Below are 9,685 nucleotides of genomic sequence, written 5' to 3' on the forward strand. Positions count from 1 at the left end.
GCAGTTCAAAAACACATCACACACCTGGAAGCTAGAAAATCTATAACAGGCGGTGTTTGTGAAATGTAATAAGGATTAGGCCAATCTGTTGAACCATCTCTACTAGCACTATGTTCCATCCGGTTCTGGGAGCCAGGAGTGGCGTGAACATCAATTATGCACTTAATACTATTGGCTCTGCAGCACAGTTCTAATGTATGACATCAGAACCAAAAATGGTATTTTGATTTTATCTGAACAGAATTAGGTGAATGAAAGACCTACTGCGCCCATGAGAATGCATTGTCTACAGCTTCCAAAAGATCAACCAATTAACGGCGCAGGAGGATCAGGATCATAGGCACCTTGATGAAACTATTTTTATGTCTCTACATTTTAAAAAGGTCCGAATATCAAATAAACAAATCGAGAGAAAGCTTTCTAGTTTAGCAACTATAATGTAACGGGTGAACATCTGTTGCAAAGGCAGCTAGAAAGTAACGAAGAGTTACCTAAAGAGTATCTTTGGCCTTACTGTGTCCATATCCATTTGCAAGCTGGTAATCTCCATGCAAGGTATTAACAACAATGGTCAGTTCAAACGTGGCTGCATTATCATCCCATCCTGGTTTCCCCAGAAAGTCCACCGTGAGCTGATTTTGCAGTGTACTGTTGGAATACCCATTGTCCCACATCGGCCAGGAGGGAAGAAGGAAAGCAATTTAAATAAAAATACCCCTCTTTAACTAACATTGAGGTTTTTTGTGACAAAATCTCATACCTGAGGATTGGACAAGTGGTAAAGTAAGAACAATATCGGTGTTGTTGGAGTAGGCCCTTAGTCCGTCGACTTGAAAAATTTTACTTTATCACATTGTGGGAAAGCACCTCAACTCTTCATAAATTTTAAAGGCTAATAGAAAAACTGCACAATTTTGGGCTTTACTCAATTCATGGAAATTTCGTGCAGAGCCAAACACTACAAAATTTCTTGGAAACAAGTCACATAATTTTATGAACAGTGGTCGAACAAAGAGCATGCCAACACATAATTCCTCAGTCTAAGCTAATGAATTGGGTCGTTAAATACCTCAAGAAAACAAACCTGCAAATACGTCCCGTCCCATTCATTTTTCTGATGTGAACTCTACCTTTGTTATTTTTTCAACGTGAAAGGTTCCTAGTGTTGAAGGTGGTTCTCTAGTTGCAGAAAAAGAGCAACCCTGTCAATCACATGTTAGAAACTGTTAGTGTAAAAATGGTAATTCCTAATAAAACGCCTGAGTCTGTAATATCTTAGACTAGTGCATGTTTCAGTTGTAATTATTTTAGTCTAAGTTTTGCCTCTCATGCTCTCGATCACAAAATAACAAACATTTCAGAGATATTCACTCAGGTAAGTTCGACATGCATATGCATTCATATTATCTAGTTTTGTGTTTAATGAGCTGCCTAGTTTTAAGTTTAACAATAAAAGCTTTGCACGTTAAATTTGCCTTTTTTAATTAAGATTTCATTTAACTTAATTAAAAGGCCCACGATTTTTTATCAGCACAAAACTCTAGCTTATCCATATTTATATAGAATTCGTTTGTTATGCTTGTTGCAATGTCCTAGTTTGTTTGAATGTATGTTTACTCTATTGATAAATACCAAATGATTTTATTTTTATCTCTTAATCAGTCATCCCAATCTTTTGGAAGTTGAAGTCAATTCGAACTCTTGTAGTTGTTATATTTATTGATGGATTAGATTAGGGTTTAAGGTTTTGTTGCCGCATAAAAAATACCCAGGTCATCAGAGCATTTGTGCGGCTGCAGTATCACACACACATGCATTGAGATCAGTCATTCGCTTTACAGAGTATTGATGCATGCATTAGGTTTTTGGGTTGCCGCATGCATCAGATCAGTTGGGGTTTTTGGCTGCGCATATTGACACGCACAGGTGCAGAGAATTGATTGGGTGCATTAGCTTTTTATCATTATTTTGACGAATTCTTTTAATGATGTGCATTATTTATTAGTTAATATTTTGATCTATTTTTGGGAGGAATTTGCACAGTATCTGAGAGGGAAATGCAATGCAGCCATTGTACTTCGTTTGTTGTTGCTTGAAATATCATTTGAAAACAAACGTCTTTTAGCGCAACTCCAAGTGCACAGAGTGCCATTTCCATTCCAGAAAAATCAGTCTATTATCTGTGAGTGTCTTCAAGGAAAAATTTAGTTTCGATCATTGATTTTTCGTTGTGCTTCAACAAGAAATTAATTATGAAAATATGCCTTGTGATTTTCGTAATTGGTTGATTTTCAAAAATCATTTCATTTCATACATTCTGCATGATCGGATTAGTATCTTGCAAAATTCAAGAAAAAGGTAATTGATGGCCATGTTAGTGTCGTGCGACTTCTACTCGAAGGTTGAAGGGAGATCGAGTAGTAAAGCGTGGAGACAAAACTGCCTACTAGTATATGTGTCTAGGTGATGAGTTTTGTAAGTCTTTCTGTACTTATTTTTCTTAGTGTTTGTCCTAACTTGGGAGCTTAAGAATTTTTCGAATGGTGGGTTTTGCCCCCGTTAAATCCTACATCTTGTGTGCACTTTTTATTTATCTTTTTAACTGCATATGTGTAGGATAGTTTGATATGTGATGTGAATGTGGAATTAATTTGAGATTTGAAAATTAAATTGAAAATTGAATTGGATTTTTAAATTGGAACCTATTCACCCCTCTTTAGGTTAAACTAGTACCCATCCTAGAACTTTCAATTGTCACCAAAGCAGGTCACTAAAAATAATTAGTGAGATCAATGGGTAGTCTAGGATGAATCGTGCTATGGGTTCAATTTCTCACCCACCACACTTTGATGGCACTACTACAATATTAGCTTTAGGTGGCGGATGATGGTGGCAGATATTAGAAAAATCATGTCAGAAAAATTATATTCGACACATCATTTAATTAGTGGCAGATATTAGAAAAATCTTGTCGGTGACATAAAGTCCTGGTGAATATCAAAAAAATCTTGTCGGTTATAACTGACAAGATTTTTGAATTTTTTTTTCAATATTTTTGACAGATTCTGGTGGGTTTTAAGTTAATGGTGGCTGTTATAACCAACAGAAATTGACTACTTTATTATTTTACTTTCTGACGGTTATTATTTTAGTATGCTGGCGGTTACAACCGACAGAAATGAAAATTTTATTATTTTTAAATGTTATATTGATTAAAAATAAATAAATAAATAAACACATTTTTTAAATGTTTTTTTTTCACTCATGACCTAAAGTCTAATGAACCCAATTCCCACGAGCCATAAATTTTCTAAGAGAATAATAACAACAGACTAAAATATGAAGCTCAATCATTTTTGTAATGAGGATTATGCTCCCTCACAGGCAAGCAATAAGATACAAGGAAATTCAAACAATTATTTTGAATGCGTCAAAAAGAACATTGTCTGGCACATAAACACACATGAACATTTGGTGTACTCTATCATATCTGATTTTATTATTTTAAAATGTTATATTGATTAAAAATAAATAAATAAACACATGTTTTAAATTTTTTTTTAACTCATGGCCCTATCGGATATAACCGACATGAACAAAGCAAAATTTTGGATGGCCGCCAGAATAATCTCTTAATGTTTTTTTTTTTGTGGCAATTTTTACGCATGCTATCTTGGAGTATATACAAACATATTTGACGGTTTGATCATTGAAACTAGCTTCGTAGAATGCATATCCTATCAAATTGATAGATATAACAAACACTTAAGAGTTAATGTTATACTTCCATTAAGTATAAAATAAGATTTATCCACTAGTGTAAATATTTTAAATTGAAGATCGAATTTATTCATTGCATTCTTATAGAGTCAAGGAGAATAGCTGTAAAAAATAATCAAAATCATAGCTAAAATAACTGTTAAATTGTTATTTTTTGTTTATAACCGTCGAAAACTTTTGTTCCATTACCTAATCTCTGAATGTTTTTTTTTTTGCGATTTTTTACGTATGCAATCTCGGAGTGTGTGCAAACAAGTTTGACGGTTGGATCGTTGAAAAACGTTTCGTAGAATGCGTATCGCATCAAAATGGTAGATTAAACAAACACTTAGAGTTAATGTTATACTTCCATTAAGTATAAAATAAGATTTTGTGGTATCCACTAGTGTAAATATTTTAAATTGAAGATTGAATTCTTTCATTACATTCTTATAGGGTCAAGGAGTGTAACTATAAAAAGTCATTAAAATCAGAGCTAAAATAATCGTTAAATTGTGATTTTCCGTTTAACCGTCGAAAACTTTTGTTCCATTACGTGATCTCTGAATGTTTGTTTTTTAAAATTTTTTACGTATGCAATCTCGGAGTGTGTACAAATAAGTTTAATGGTTGGATCATTGAAAAAAGTTTCGTTGAATGCATATCGCGTCAAAACAGTAGATTAAACAAACACTTAGAGTTAATATTATACTTCCATTAAGTATAAAATAAGATTTTGTGGTATCTACTAGTGTGAATGTTTTAAATTGAAGATCAAATGCATTCATTGCATTCTTATAGGGTCGAGGAGTGTAGCAGTAAAAAAATCATCAAAATCGGAGCCAAAATAACCATTAAATTGTGATTTTTCGTTTATAACCGTCGAAAACTTTTGTTCCATTACGCAATCTCTGAATGTTTTTTTTTTAAGATTTTTTACGTGTGCAATCTCGGAGTGTGTACAAATAAGTTTGACGGTTGGATTGTTGAAAAAAGTTTCGTAAATTGCATATCGCGTCAAAACGGTAGATTAAACAAACACTAGAGTTAATATTATACTTCCATTAAGTATAAAATAAGATTTTGTGGTATCTACTAGTGTAAATGTTTTAAATTGAAGATCGAATGCATTCATTTCTGAATGTTTTTTCGTTTATAACCGTTAAATTGTGATTTTTCGTTTATAACCGTTGAAAACTTTTGTTCGACCTAATCTCTGAATGTTTTTTTTTTTTTTTGTGATTTTTTTACGTATGCGATCTTGTAGTAACTACACACAAGTTTGACGGTTAGATCATGGAAACGAGTTTCATAGAATACATATCTCCATTAAATTTACCTAAATTTTGAAGTGGGAAAAGTAATTTGTGCTAAATTTTTATTTATGTTTTTCAAGTATTGATTTGACAATATTTAGTTTGTGTGACGACATTTTCATTGTACAATTATCTTTTTGTTTCTTTATTGCATATTTTACATTGGTTTTTATCTATTAAGCCGCACAACTATTTATTTAATTTTTAAAACGTATTCTATTTAAATACATATTATTTATTTATTTATTAAACCAAACAATTATTATTTTATTTTTTAAAATCGTAACAAAATTTTGGGGGGGGGGGATTCAAAATTTTGGAAGGGAATTTAAAACTTTGGGAGGGAATTTTGGAGGGATTTTTACTGCCATTTTTTTTCTGTCGGTTATAATCGACAGTAATGAAAATTTTCTGTCGGTTTTTATTTTAAAAAAAAATTCTGTTGGTTTTAACCGACAATAATAGGCCTATTGGTAGATTAAAAGCAGTCTTATTAGAATTAGATATTCCTAACTCATCAGTGCCAACCTCATGTTCACTTGAGTCGACTAAATCACTTGTCGCTTTAGTTGATGAACTAAAGATTCCAGTGGCAAAAATTGGACTTGGTGCTGGAGTGTTGGTTTTTCTTTGGCTATATTCATCTATCCAAGGGTACACAATCATTATTTGTTTGTATAATCGACTACTTTCAGTTCTTGACTATTGATTCTTATTTTCTCGTTCTCTGATTCCTTCTCTTTATGGCTCAGATTTAAGCCTGCTACCATTGTTATCACTTCAAAACTTCCATTGGGTTCAGTCCTTGGTTCATCTGCGGCATTCTGTGTTGCACTCTCGGGTGCTCTTCTTTCTTTCTCAGATTCTGTAAGTCTGGATTTGAGCCACAAAGAGTGGACCAGTTTTGGGGAACGTGAACTTGATTTGCTGAACAAATGGGCTTTTGAAGGTGAAAAGATCTTCCAACTCTAGATTCGTCCAACCCACCACATACAAACACTGTACATGCACGTTTCTTCTTCCCCGTTACATGGTTTTTAGATTTTTGCTTCATCTAATTCTCTGTGTCGTTGCTTCATCTATTCTTTCTCCTCCCTTTTGCTCCTCAAAGTCCGATCGAAACCCGTTACAGAGCACCAAAGAGAAAGACAAGTGAGCCTTTCTTTTTTCTTCATTGTTTTTCTCGTTCTTCTAGTTATGGTGGTCGTTTCCGTTGATTGTGTAAGTGTTTGATGTTTAAATGCTGTGTGTGATTTTGGATCTCCATGCTTTTCTTCGTTGTTCTATTTATGGAAGATGTGGGTTTTCTCTTCTGTTTTTCTGGGATGGATTGTTGTGTTTTGTGTTGGGAAGAAGGTTAGTGGAGTTGGGTTTTGGATCTTTTGAATTCGAACTTCAAATTCCATCGTGCATAGGGGTTCAAGGATGTTGCCCAATCTGGTTTGCTCATTAGCTGCGGATTCTGATTTCGAGCAAAAGGGGAGAATAATGCTCAACGAGAAGAAGGGAGAATGCTCTCATGTCCTTTTTATTTTATTTTTATTATTAGTATATTTGCTGTCGGTTTTAGCCAACAGAGAATGCTTTACTTATTCATTATTAATATTTTCTGTCGGTTATAACCGACACAAGTTCTGTCGTATATATATATTTTCTGTCGGTTTTATCCGACAGAAAATGCTCTTATTTATTCATTATTAATATATTTTCTGTCGGTTATATCTGACACAAGTTCTGTTAGTTTTAGAGTATTTTCTGTCGAAAATTCATTTCCTGACGCTGACAACTCTGTCACTTATTATATCTGTCACTGCATCCATTTTCTGTCAGACTTTGCATAATATCCGACAATAATATATGTTTCTTGTCGATTTTTGGACCGCCATCAATAGATAATTTTGCAGTAGTGTGGTGACAATTATGTTGTGTGGAAGGCGAAAATGAAATTGTTTATGTGGGCAACAAGGTGTGGCTTGTTGTTGAAGAAGGTTGTGAACCTCCGACAATCGAAGAAATAAAAGTTGGAGGAAAGTGCTCTGCGTCTGTATCTAAGCTCAAGCCTAGGAAAGAATGGAGCAATGATGAGCGTAGTTCTAGCACTTTTAACCAAAAGGCTTTGAATGCTTTATTCACAGCCGTTTCGCCTGAACAATTCAATTACATAAGCAAGTGTACAACGGGAAAAGAAGCTTGGGACATTATTGAAGTTACTCATGAGGGTAACTCAACTGTTAAAGAATCCAAGCTTCAACATCTCATCACAAAATTCAAAAATATCACAATGTCTGATGAGAGTTTCTTTGACTTTTATGCTAAGCTTAGCGTAATTGTTAATGGCTACCACAATATTGGTGACAATATTCCAGAACATAGGATTGTGAAAAAGATCTTAAGTTCACTTCCTATGAGGTTTCTTGCTAAGATGACAGCGATTGAGGAATCGAAAGATCTAAACACCTACAAACTTGAGCAATTGACTGGGTCTCTGCAAACATATGAGTTAGAGCTTCCTGACTCCAAGAAGATGAAAAACATTGCTCTCAAAGTTGTCAAAGAAGAAGAAAGTGATGGCTCAGTTGAAGACTTGTCTGAAGATGAATTGGTTGAATTAACCATGCAAATTATAAGGTTTCTCAAGTCTCAAAATTCCCAGGGTCATGAGCTACGAACTAACTCTAGTTTGAATTCAAGAAACTTTCATTCCTTAGATCTCTCACATGACAAAACATCTAAATCCTTTAGGACTAGTGAACAAATGAGTTCTAATAATAGAGTTCAATGCCATGAATATCAAGGGTATGGACACATTGCTTCTGAATGTGCAAACACTATCAGGAGAAAAAAGAAGAAGAATAAAAGCTTTGCACGTAAATTTTTCTTTTTTAATTAAGACTTCATTTAACTTAAATAAAAGGCCCACAATTTTTTATCAGCACAATACTCTAGCTTATCCATATTTACATAGGATTCGTTTGTTATGCTTGCTGCAATGTCCTAGTTTGTTTCAATGCATGTTTACTGTATTGATAAATTCTGAATGATTTTATTTTTATCTCTTAATCTGTCGTCCCAATTTTTGGAAGTTGAAGTCAATTCAAACTCTTGTAATTGTTATATTTATTGATGGATTAAATTAGGGTTTGTGGTGTTGCTGCCGCATAAAAAATACCCAGGTCATCAGAGCATTTGTGTGGCTGCAGTATCACACACACATGCATTGAGATTTGTCATGCGCTTTACAGAGTATTGCTGCATGCATTAGGTTTTTGGGCTGCCACATGCATTAGATCAGTTGGGGTTTTTGGCTGCTATATTGACACACACAGGTACAGAGAATTGATTGGATGCATTAGCTTTTTATCATTATTTTGACGAATTCTTTTAATGATGTGCGTTCTTTATTAGTTGATATTTTGATCTATTTTTGGGAGGAATTTGCACAATATCTAAGATAGAAATGCAATGCAGCCATTGTACTTCATTTGTTATTGCATGAAATATCATTTGAAAACAAACGTCTTTTAGAGCAGATCCAAGTGCACAGAGTGCCGTTTCCATTTCAGAAAAAGCAGTCTATTATTTGTGAGTGTCTTCAAGGAAAAATTTAGTTTCCATCATTGATTTTTCTTTGTGCTTTAACAAAAAATCAATTATGAAAATACGCCTAGTGATTTTCGTAATTGGTTGATTTTCAAAAATCATTTCATTTCATACATTCTGCATGATCGTGTCAGTATCTTGTAAAGTTCGAGAAAAAGGTGATTGATGGCCGCGTAAGTGTCATGCTACTTCCACTCGAAGGCTAAAGAGAGATCGAGTAGCAAAGCGCGGAGACAAAACTACCTACTTGTATATGTGTCTAGTTGATGTGTTTTGTAAGTCTTTATGTACTTATTTCTCTTAGTGTTTGTCCTAGCTTGGGAACCGGATGATTTTCCAAGTGGTGGGTTTTACCTCGTTAAATCCTACATCCTATGTGCACTTTTTATTTATCTTTTTAACTGCATATGTGTAGGATAGCTTGATGTGTGATGTGAAGGTAGAATTAATTTGAGAACTGAAAATTAAATTGAAAATTAAATTGGATTTTTAAATTGGAACCTATTCACCCCCCTCTAAGTTAAACTAGTACCCATCCTAGAACTTTCAGAAACTTTCTTGCAAAGTGCGGAGCTGAAATTCTAATTCGGAAACTCTCATGTCTAGAACAGAAAACAGGATCATAAGTTTGAGTAGTATGAACCAAGATAAATGAGGACCTCAATTTTCTTAGAGTCTAATTTCTCAACAGATGTATTCTTGTAGTATATAATTATTTCCTCCTCCTTAGAGAAATTAGCAGATTTATTTACAATATAAACCATAACAATTTTAGTCTGTCCCTTCATTTTTGAGATCGGACAGAGCATAAGGTCGCAATGGATGCATTTAATCAGAAAACACTTGAGATTCCCACATATAAGTTAACAGAAATTACAGGCATGAACTATTTGATGAGATCATCAGTGTGCCTTACCCTAAAGGTTTCCCATGAAGATGCAATATCTCTATTAACCGAGACATTCGTCCCCACCACCCCCACCCCCACCCCAGCCCGACCCCGCGCCCAC

Source organism: Pyrus communis, chromosome 16 (genome assembly GCF_963583255.1).
Source record: "Pyrus communis chromosome 16, drPyrComm1.1, whole genome shotgun sequence".
NCBI classification, from domain to species: domain Eukaryota; kingdom Viridiplantae; phylum Streptophyta; class Magnoliopsida; order Rosales; family Rosaceae; genus Pyrus; species Pyrus communis.